Source organism: Macrobrachium rosenbergii, chromosome 7 (genome assembly GCF_040412425.1).
Source record: "Macrobrachium rosenbergii isolate ZJJX-2024 chromosome 7, ASM4041242v1, whole genome shotgun sequence".
In the NCBI taxonomy this organism is placed as follows: Eukaryota; Metazoa; Arthropoda; class Malacostraca; order Decapoda; family Palaemonidae; genus Macrobrachium; species Macrobrachium rosenbergii.
The window spans coordinates 6,050,001-6,062,234 of NC_089747.1; the positions used below are offsets into that span (position 1 = coordinate 6,050,001).

Sequence of the window (12,234 nt, forward strand, 5' to 3'; positions counted from 1 at the left end):
CAGTCATCATCATGATGCAAGATTTCATGCCATAGCTATTTCCATTATTGTTTTATTTCATCATTATTGTGAGTGCCAGAACGAGCAATTTGCACTTACGTTGTAATGAATCCATTGCTCTGTTTCCCCTTACACGTTATATCCGCGTTTTAAACCTTTTATTTCATTTTTACGCTTTCATGTTTCTGCGATTGCACATGGTGCTGTTAAGCCGCTTACGATGTGAAAGCGCTATTCAGTTTTTCTCGTATGGATAAAAATAACGTCATTTCGTTTTCAATACTGGTTATTAACGCCGTTATTAATTTTATCTGTCAGCTGTTTAGTATTGCAATGTTCGTTCATTGATATTGATTATGTGGTTATAGCACGTTATTTGAGGATAAACAACGAGCAATTACAGTGTAATTACGCAATCCTCTGTTCTTGAATATTTCCTATTTATGGGTTGTATTGTTATTATTTATTTTGTTTTGTTATCCCTGATCCGCACTCATCCGTTCGGATATTTAATATTTGGATGGAGGGGGGGAGGCGCTGAATACTCTGGCCAGATTCTGTTAAACTCACTTTTTTTTTTTTCCTAGTGACCTTTTTAGTACGAGGTAGCTGAGGATGGAGGAATGGGGCGGGGAGGGGGTGGGGGTTGGAATACCAGCGATATATGTCATCAGTCATAATTAAGTATGGGAAGGCCTCGAAGAGGTAATCATCAGTCGACCGGTGTGGTGTTAATACTCAAAGTATCTCCTTCTCTTTCCACACACACACATTTATATATATATATATATATATATATATATATATATATATATATATATATATATATATATATATATATATATATATATATATATATATATATATATATATATATATAGTTTTTATTATTATTTTTAAGCTTTTTACTGTATATATTATTTGATTATCGTTAACATTATACTCCGTGGTTTATGGATGTGTTAGCAATTCCCGTTCCCCATTTATGAGCTGGGATTACGTAGCTGTATACAGTTTACCTTGACATCCAGGCTATATGTGAATAAGTCCTGAAATATTTTGGAAAATCTAATATGAAAATGTTATTATAAGGACATTCAATTTGTATTAGTAATAAGTTGCCAGAATATTGAAACATTTTTACGTGGTTAGGTATTCTGGAGGTAAATTCAAGAAATTTCCTTTACAGCACAGGTCATGAGGAAACTTATGTAGTGTACTTGAAAAAATCGTAATTGAAGTGAGTTAAATAGGGCGTAAGAATTTTGCATGACGCCCACGTACAGTCTCTCTCTCTCTCTCTCTCTCTCTCTCTCTCTCTCTCTCTCTCTCTCTCTCTCTCTCTCTCTCTCTCTCTCTCTCTCATACACTCTTCTTTCTCTTGAAACAAATTCACTCAAATTTTCTTTTTACCAACACTGGTATTGTAACGTGATCATGAAAAGGAATTATGAGATAGATAGATAGATAGATAGATAGATAGATAGATAGATAGATAGATAGGACGAATAAGACCGCCATCAAAGATTGGCACAAGGTCCTTGCGCTAATTCTGGGAAGCCATTGATTCCACCCTGTCTGGCATGTAATCGAAATGAGAAGTTTCCCCTCATGGTGGGACCAGGATTCTAAGAACCGACCGATCAGACCCCTACAATCTCGAGGAAATACATTTCCAGGAGGAAAAATACTCCTCGATCCCAGGAGGATAAGTACTCCTCGATGCCAGGAGGAAAAGTACTCCTCGATGCCAGGAGGAAAAGTACTCCTCGATGTCAGGAAGAAAAGTACTCCTCAATGCCAGGAGGAAAAATACTCCTTGATCCCAGGAGGACACGTACTCCTCAATGCCAGGAGGAAAAATACTCATCGATCCCAGGAGGACAAGTACTCCTCAAGGCCAAGAGGAAAAATACTCCTCGATGCCAGGAGGAAAAGTACTCCTCGATGCCAAGAGGACAAGTACTCCTCGATGCCAGGAGGAAAAGTACTCCTCGATGGCAGGAAGAAAAATACACCTCGATGCCAGGAGGAAAAGTTCTCCTCGATGCCAGGAGGAAAAATTCTCCTCGATCCCAGGAGGAAAAGCACTCCTCGATCCCAGGAGGGAAAATGCTCCTCGGCGCCAGGAGGAAAAGTACTCCTTAACCCTGGAGGAAAAATTCTCCTTGATTCCAGGAGGAAAAGTCGTCCTCTATGCCAGGAGGAAAAGTACTCTTCGATGCCAGGAGGAAAAGTACTCCTCGATCCTAGGAGGAAAAATTCTTCTCGACTCTCAGGAGGAAAAATCGTCTTCGATCCCAGGAGGAAAAATTCTCATCGATGCCAAGAGGAAAAATATTCCTCGATCCCAGGAGGAAAAAGACTCCCTTTAGACATCAGGGAAGCAGGTACAGGATCTGAGGAGACTGCGTAGGATCCTCTTTCATAGGAAATTATTTACCCGTAGCCCAAGTTTCAAGAGGACTCGTTAGCGAGTCAGCGGAATTGCACACGAATTTCGTATTGAATGACTTGCGTTCATCTGCGTAATATTGAGCCTTATTAGGGTTGCGATATTTCGGGAGGCATGTGTAACCTCTACTTTTCGTTTTTCTTTTTTTTTATTTCGTCTTAGTTTCATTTGGTTGTGGGCTAAAGTTGCTCCTTTTACTTTGCCAACTCACAGCCTTTTCTATAAAACTTTCCATGTAATCGTAGTTTGATGCACGATGGGAATAGAAATAATTAAGGGTGTTATGATACCTTGACACGCAAAAGCAAAAGGTAGTAAATAACATCTTGATTCAAATTTCATCCAGACATTCGTGTTTTGTGGTTGTGTAAAGAGAACCAGATTCCAGCTTCAACTGCCTTACTAATGTATCAATGAAAAACTATTGAAAAGTATCGCCAGACAGAAAATTTTATATAGTTAGGTTTTTGTAATGTTAATTCCTTAATATGAATTTGATGCCATGATCAGTGCATGCCCTTGACAGGTTTTTAATGTTTTGATTTGAAAAACTGTTATCTTCTGAGATTGAAGTGTTTATCGTGGCGTCACCGAAAAATCGTAAAATAAACAATACTGATCTATTTATCAGTGTTTCCGTTGAATAAAAACACAAAAGATATGTAATGCCAATCGCGTAAGTCCGCAGAATGTTGACAATGTCATTGATCTCACAACCAAAGAAATAAACAGAGAGAGAGAGAGAGAGAGAGAGAGAGAGAGAGAGAGAGAGAGAGAGAGAGAGAGAGAGCGCAGCTTGAAAAAACTTTACGAGTCAAAACTGGATCTAGCAATAGGGCGGTGGCATTACCTTGGGCTATTAGCTTAATGGACTACGTTTAGTATATATTGCATGCCACAATTCAGGTCTTTTTAAAGGCAGCCAATTTTTTTTTTCGAAAATAAAATGTTTCTGCAAGAGAGAATTGAAAAGATTGGCGAGCTGTAAAATCTAATTGAGGGTGCTTTGGGCGCTATCGATGCTGATTCATTTATTTTTATTTAGTAATAATTAGGTGATTTAATTATTATTCTGGTATAGTTGGGTGTACTTGTGCCAATGTAATTTCATGTGTTACAGATATATCTACAGTACTACATAGGGCTAAGTTTTTCTCTTGACACAAATGTAGAAAATGTAATGCAAGATTGTCGTACACCATTATGGTAAAAATGCTTAGATTTGTCGAATATTTACGTTTGTTTAGAAGCCAGAGAATGAGCGAAATTCATAAGCATGATTTTGGTGTTTTTCGTTTAACGTTGCTGACTGCATTGCAACACTTCACTCATAAAAAGATCTTCGTAGCATAGGATTGTATGTGATAGACAGGCAGAACGAGCAAGAAAGAGGATAAAGGATGGTTTTTCCCAGTGTTGACTTTTGCTGCCAGTTTCCCAAAGTCAGATCTTGGACGCAGACAGGAAATTATTTTAGGGAATTTAACCCGCCACAGTCCCGCCTGCATTGCCGTTTCAGACGCCATTGGGAAGTGACATTAATTTTATCGCTCCGTTCTAACATGTAATCATCGTTTGCCATTTTCCGCAGCTTTTAAGTTGATTGCGTAATTATTTCACGTCATTCGGCTAATGATTGGATGTTAAGTTCTTATGTCTGTGTTGGATTGACTCACGGTCAACCTCGACCAATTTACGTCAAGGGATGATTTAACCGGTTCAGCTTTTTCAAGCGGATTATTATTTTTGCTTTTACCTTCTTTTTGGCATTGTAGAATGTACTGTGCCAGGTTACAAAACACACACATATATACATATATATACATATATATATATATATATATATATATATATATATATATATATATATATATATATATATGTATATATATATATATATATATATATATATATATATATATATATATAATATATATATATATATATGTGATAAATAGTCATATATATATATATATATATATATATATATATATATATATATATATATATATATATATATATATATATATATATATATATATACATACATATATATATATATATATATATATATATATATATATATATATATATATATATATATTTATATACATACATACATATATATATATATATATATATATATATATATATATATATATATATATATATATATATATATACGTGTGTGTGTGTGATACTCATATATATGTAGATTTTTAATCAACATACGTTTCTTTCCCCTCTATTGAGGGGTGGCATTAGAAGTAGAAGGGAACAGCTTCTGTTGTTTTTTTTTTATTTATTTTAGGGGTGGGGGGTTGGAAGTGGGGATGATGTTGCTAGCCCCCATACCTGTTCGAGGAATTGTGGGAGGGTAGGAATACCACCTTTTAATGCAGAAAGAACGGGCGTTTTTCCAACAAAATTTATTTTCAGAAAACCAATAAGCACACACCTGGTGCATTTCTTAATGAAAAATTGATGGCTATAATATTTTCCTGTTATTTAGACCTCCTTAACACAGAGTTAGCTTCATAAGACATCTAATATCTCCAATTTGTTGTTGCTTCCAATTTTACTTCGTTGACATTAATTTGAAATTTGATAACAGTGATGTTAGTCAAGCGTTTACACGTTTATCGATTTTGGCAGCGCCGCCAGTAACTTATGTTTTGATCAAACGCAGAGGATATTACGTGTTAAATGGTAAAATTACCCCAAGTCTCCATAACTTGCCTTGAAGTGTGCCGAAATTCATGAAGCCAGAGGCTGCAAAGTTTTATTTAATCAGGTTATCTTCTATAATTATTTTGTATTATGTTACGGTGTGAAATTTTATTCAATTTTATTACGTTCTAGACTTTTATTCAGTTGTGTTACGTTCTAAAATTGTATTCAGTTATGTTACGTTCTCCTATATTATTTGAATATATAAAATTCATAGCACCTCTGCAGTTAATACCGCGAATGGTCTCTCTAACTCTACATATTCTTGTATATCCGATTACTTGAAAATTAAAGTGAACTCCCTGGCAGAGAACAAACTGAATTGCAAAACGGAGTTAATCAAATTCATTGGTCATAAGGGATGAGCAACACATGGTCACTTAATATTAAATTTACCCCTCTCTTGTAGTGTTAATCTTCATCAGTGCAAAAATCATTGAACGATTAAATTCGCAAGGGGGCAGCAGCCAACAAGCCAAATAGAATGTGACTCAGAATAATAATATATACGAGTGCTACACTGTTTCAGCATTCCCAGTTGTTCATCAGCTCGGTGTTTTTATTGACGCAAGATCCCCCCCTTTGATCTCGACCATTTCCTAAATTACTTGAACTCTCTTGGCTGTTTTACTGAGTCACAATGTAATCGTCTTACGTGACTGTAAATCTGTCGAGCGGTAGAATTACCTAAAGTCTTAAATGAACAGCATTTATGAATTGATGCTGTTTTTCACTTGATGCAGATTTATTCACAGTCTCTGACTTTCGAAAGAACTTACTAAAGAACTTAGAGAAAGTGGAGATGAGTGGAAGGCGGTTGGAGCTAACTTTCACTGCGGGTCCGTGAAAGCCAACGAAAATAAATGAAAGTGGCGAAAGGAAAAATCCTCCATCAAAAATGAAGGCGCATGAAGAAACTGGGGACAATTGGCAAAACAAAACAAAATTGATATATGTTCATTTGAAGTTATCAAAATATATCAAGGAGAACAACTGCAATATTTATTCATTTTATTGAATGTTTTCTAATTAGGTCCGTGACGTACGCACATACAGACATACACTTCAGTGTCATGATTTTAAGGATGGCAATTATTATTAAAAGCAAATTAAAGAATTTTAAAAATTGCTTATTACATTTCAAACTTCAGCAAGATAATTGAATCCGTTTACTTACCAATGAATTCAAAATGTTCTTTTGCAAAATATATTTAGCATCGTCAGTTAATCAATGTTCCTTACAGAATATGATACCATGTGGACGGCATATTAGGACAATAAGCCAGATCAGTGTCCCAGGTATTCTGAGTAACTCTCTCTCTCTCTCTCTCTCTCTCTCTCTCTCTCTCTCTCTCTCTCTCTCTCTCTCTCAATAACCCTGTAGTTGCGACGCCAGAAGGAACATTAATCAGTCAGCCTCTCTCTCTCTCTCTCTCTCTCTCTCTCTCTCTCTCTCTCTCTCTCTCTCTCTCTGTCATCAACAACCCTGTAGTTGCGACGCCAGAAGGAACATTAATCAGCCAGCCTCTCTCTCTCTCTCTCTCTCTCTCTCTCTCTCTCTCTCTCTCTCTCTCTCTCTCTCTCTGTCGTCAATAACCCTGTAGTTGCGGCGCCAGAAGGAATATCAATCAGTCTCTCTCTCTCTCTCTCTCTCTCTCTCTCTCTCTCTCTCTCTCTCTCTCTCTGTCGTCAATAACCCTGTAGTTGCGGCGCCAGAAGGAATATCAATCAGTCTCTCTCTCTCTCTCTCTCTCTCTCTCTCTCTCTCTCTCTCTCTCTCTCTCTCTCTCTCTCTCTCTCTCTCTCTCTCTCTCTATGGCGTCAGTAACCTTCTAGTTGCGACGCCAGAAGGAAAATCAATCAGTCTCTCTCTCTCTCTCTCTCTCTCTCTCTCTCTCTCTCTCTCTCTCTCTCTCTCTCTCTGGCGTCAATAACCCAGTAGTTGCGACGCCAGAAAGAATATCAATCACTCTCTCTCTCTCTCTCTCTCTCTCTCTCTCTCTCTCTCTCTCTCTCTCTCTCTCTCTGGCGTCAATAACCCAGTAGTTGCGACGCCAGAAAGAATATCATTCTCTCTCTCTCTCTCTCTCTCTCTCTCTCTCTCTCTCTCTCTCTGTTCTTGTTGTTGTGAATCTTGTCGGTTCCAGTCGTTAGCGCTGCCATTTGCCAACTTACATCTCTGGACAGCTGGCAATACCTAATTGGAGGATCTCTGTTCAACGGATTGTGTCTTTCAGTAAAGAAACTGAACCTGCGGCTGCAATTAGAAGGCAGTGAAATCGTCGCTTATACTGGAAAATAACCCATAAAAGGAGTTGCTAGCCTCATCTGCGTATCAGTACAAAGCCAGTCAATTAGCCCGTAGAAATATCCAACTAACGTATTGCTTATTGTGCACTGATATGAACTGGCGAATGGCATTGCATCAGCCAGCAATAACAACCGACAGGGAACAGGGAAACAACAGGAAAACAACAAGTAACTCTAGAGAGAGAGAGAGAGAGAGAGAGAGAGAGAGAGAGAGAGAGAGAGAGAGAGAGAGAGAGAGAGAGAGAGAGAGGGTGCTGAAAACAAACAATTCAGCGCCGTTAGATTTTCAAGTAGGTTATAGTGTTATAAAGATAGAGCCTTTAAACTGAGGATTCGTGTTTTTAAAATGCATGCTATATGTTAGGTTTTGAAGTAATGCAGATTCATTGGGGAACTGAATTACATTTCACAGCATGATTTTAAAAGCAGCTAACAGGATAGTGTTTCTGGGGGCTATGAAATGTTTTTAACATAAATTCTGTAAATTGAATCAAACGGTCTTTAGAGCAATATTGAAATTAAACTCTTGAGTTTTATAATGTGAAGTATTTTGTGGTAAGATAAAACTATATTACTACTGATGATTTGGTATTGAAATATTAGCCTGCACTGATGTTAGCATATGATTTAGACTTCTGTGAACTGAGAATCGCTAAAACTGAAATAGCAATTTAAATTCGGATGCACAATTATAAAGTATAAATTTCTTGTGGTCTGTTTTTATATCTTGGATGCGGTTATTTGAGATATTCAATACTGTGTATAGTACTCTGATATTCGGTTGATCATTCGATGGGCCGGGTTCAATTCCGCCGCCGGCTGATGAAGAGTTAAGAGGAATTTATTTCTGGTGATAAAATTCATTTCTCGCTATAATGTGGTTCGGATTCTGCTTTTTGCTATGTAACCAATTGGTTCTTATGTCTAATTATTTGCCCTAGATATTCAATCAGCTCAGTGGTCTAGTAAAACTATACTTAACTTAACTCTGATATAGTGATTTTTTTATATAGTGTTTTTTTATGTAATCTCATTAGATTAAACATAATGGAATAAACTTCCATTATGATTTTGCGCAAGAAGGTGGTTAACTGGGAGTTGTGAGGTAAACTGATATATGAAGTCATTATATAATCCGTCATAATATAGATATACTAGCTGGAAGCCTTGATGTCAGCAGAATGCAGTATCCTTTGTCTTATCTGTGTGTTTTGATTATGTGGTTATTTTACTTAAAGACAGCAAAGATATGATGAAGTTGATAATTCTGCATTTGCTAGAAAGGTTAGGTAGTCTTTGAATTACTCCTTTGATAGGTGTAGCTAAATGAATGAAATTAGAAGTTATCCACAACTTTCGTAAAGAAAAGAAGTTAAAGACTTGATTAAAGAAAGGTTCACAACAAAGGTTCACAACTTTCGGATAGCTGAAGCAAAGATATGAAAGTATATTCAAGTAATAGATGTATGTGTAATTACCTTCTAGTCTTTTGCTGAAAAATGAAAAAAATTATGTCCATTGAATATAAATTTTCCTTAATTTCTATGATCTTCGTAGTTTCAAGGTGCGTGTCCATTGTTCTGAGAGGTTTCTCTTTCCCTTTTCTTCTTCGAATGATAAATTTCTTTGTTATTTAAGCTCTGTCAGGTATACTTATAAATTAAGTATACCTTAGTTTAACCAGACCATTGAGCTGATTAACAGCTCTCCTAGGGCTGGCCCGAAGGATTAGATTTATTTAACGTGGCTAAGAACCAACTGGTTACCTAGCAACGGGACCTACAACTTATTGTGGAATCCGAACCACATTATAGCGAAAAATGAATTTCTGTCGGGGGATCCGAAATAAATTCGCCCAAAGAGGAACAGGTATACTTATAACAGGTGGAATCATTCTTCAAACCAGCCGGTCGGAGGTCGTAAACTCAGATCCTCCTCATCGTCAAATAATGCCCAAGTAAAAGAAAGACCCGAAGATGAACGACAGGAGAGGGTAACGGTGAAAAAATTCTAGCAGGAAACTGGCGTCAACGGAGCACTATTATTGGCGCTGACTTGCACTTTCCCCAATTTCTAGGTTATTGGTTCTGTACATGCAGGGGTTCTCCGTTAATGGCCTCAGAGCCATGTGCTGCCCCCCTTTGGCAGGAATTGAAAGTGTTCTGGGTCTAATGGGACGACGAACTGCATCATAGTTTTCTCTTCTGGGAATGACTGCTCTTGGGGGTGTGTTGTGTCCAGACCTATCTGTTCTTTTTTTCTTTTTATGGTTCTCGAACTGGTGTTTGAAGAGCTGGTTTCCTCTGCGTGGGTGTTCGCTTCTGTGTGTAAATTGCGTACGTGCATGGAAGGGCGTGAGTTGTTTTTTGTTTATTTTTTTAGTTATTGGCAGTAAAATTTGTAGGCAGTTGAATGCTGATGGGATAGTTATATAGTTATATATATATATATATATATATATATATATATATATATATGTATATAATATATATATATATATATATATATATATATATATATATATATATATATGTGTGTGTGTGTGTATGTATGAATGAATGTATGAATACACAAACATATATATATACATGTATATATGTGTATGTGTGTATGTATGTTTATATGTAGCCGTTTGGTAGATGGATGAAAAACAATGACTACCCATTACTGGTGATAATCTTGCTTACGCGAAGTCATATACGTGAGAAGGTTCCTTCGTTTAATATACAGTAAGATCCCCTACAGAATTAGAAATCAAATATACCCTTTCATCTCCTTCAGTGTTGAATGACATCTTGATCTGTAAGCCATTCATCAGGGTGAATTTGTCAAAGGCGTATTATCTCATCTGAAACGTCATTTCTGATACTTCAGCCATTAGGCTTCAAGATGAGGTTCCCGTATATGTCCTGTGGTAAATGGAACTTCCAATTACATGGAGTGAATTGAACAACTGACGCCGAGTGACTGGCGCAGATTGAACTATTAACTGGGTGCGAGTCCTCAGGTGAAGTTGAAATACGTAGTTGGTGACTGTGACTTGTCATCATGCTAAGTTATTATGTAATACTGATAAATGAAATGAATTTACAAATTTTATCACAGGATAATCATGTATAGACTTATATCACAAGTATAATCACACCAATGCTGTTTTTGAGCATATATGGACGTATGAAATATGATAACGCATTATCGTCACAGTGCTATGGAGATAAAGCAGATTGCAGCCTTTGAAAGACTTCCTTTCTTGAGAAAAGCTTATGTAGATATCATGTTTAGCGTCTTGCATTGTAATGTGTTTGCGACATCCTTTCGCCATTTGTCTTTGTCTTGTATGTGTTACATTATACATTTTAAATCTTAACGCACAGGAGACTAAGTTTTGTTCACTTTGATCTCAGACACAACATTTGTTGTAATTCTAGAGAAAGGCAAATTCTGTAGGGGGAATTCATAACAGGTTAGCCCACGATTCAGTGTGTTTGTAATTTTGACTGAAATCTTTTTAAAGGATTTCCCAGCTTTGATGTCGTCATTATTTTTATTTTACTTTATTAATTTTCGATTTAGAAAACAGTGATTGGATTTCTAGCCACGATAATTATGCCCCTACATATTTTGAGACGGATAATCTTCATACAAGATGATTAACGGTAGCTTCTGTTTTAGGCAAAAATATTATTTTCTTTTGACCTCTTGGTCTTACTATGAATTTCCTGTGTCATTAATATTGTATTTGTAAATTATTAGGTTAATGATTATTGTTTGTCAGCACTATATCAGTATGGTAATGTCATGTTTAATACCGTAGTCGTGAAATTCATCAGTGATATTTGCTTTTGCACCTCTGTAATACTGCAGATTAATGTTTTTGCAGATTTTTGTTGTTAACTAAACTCTAATAGAATTATATATACGCGTTTGATCTTTCCATTTTGGATTAACCTATTCTGTTGCAACCTCTACTCTCTCTCTCTCTCTCTCTCTCTCTCTCTCTCTCTCTCTCTCTCTCTCTCTCTCTCTCTCTCTCTCTCAGGGTGATTTTTAATTTTCATTTTAGAGTGATGTATTTTCTCTCTCTCTCTCTCTCTCTCTCTCTCTCTCTCTCTCTCTTCTCTCTCAGCCGGACAAATTATAGAGTGATTTCTAGTGCAGCGATTTTTCAGGAAAAAATTTTAGAGTATAATTTAATAATCTCTCTCTCTCTCTCTCTCTCTCTCTCTCTCTCTCAGCCGGACAAATTACAGGGTGATTTTTAGTGCAGTGTTTTTTCAGGAAAAAAGCTTTAGAGTATGATTTATTAATTCTCTCTCTCTCTCTCTCTCTCTCTCTCTCTCTCTCTCTCTCTCTCTCTCTCTCTCTCTCAGCTGGACAATTGCCGAGTGTTTTTGAGTGCGATGATTTTTTGAGTATGATGTAATAATTTTTGAATATGTATGAGCATTAATATAATTTTTCAATTGATTTTACAAGTGTCTTGTCTTTACTGGCATAAAATGTTGATAAATCAGCATGAGTAAAATTCCATACCTCTTATCAAAATTTTGGGATAATGAAATTCACCGAGAAATATAAGATTAATATTGTGTTGGTCCTCTAGACCCTTTGCACTTTTGACAGAGTAAGTGCCTCTTGAGCTTATAAATATTTAGGTAAAGAGGCACTTCGCTAAAACTGGGGAAGTTTCTGAGGACCTACAAAATATTCATAAATTACTTCACGCCATAAATATTGGG

The 12,234-nt window shown here is 36.5% G+C and overlaps 1 protein-coding gene across 1 annotated transcript in view; it reads left to right on the forward strand.

The window, feature by feature from the left end:
- LOC136840061 (uncharacterized) overlaps positions 1 to 12,234 on the forward strand; it is a 1,603,746-nt gene that overhangs the window by 465,550 nt on the left and 1,125,962 nt on the right.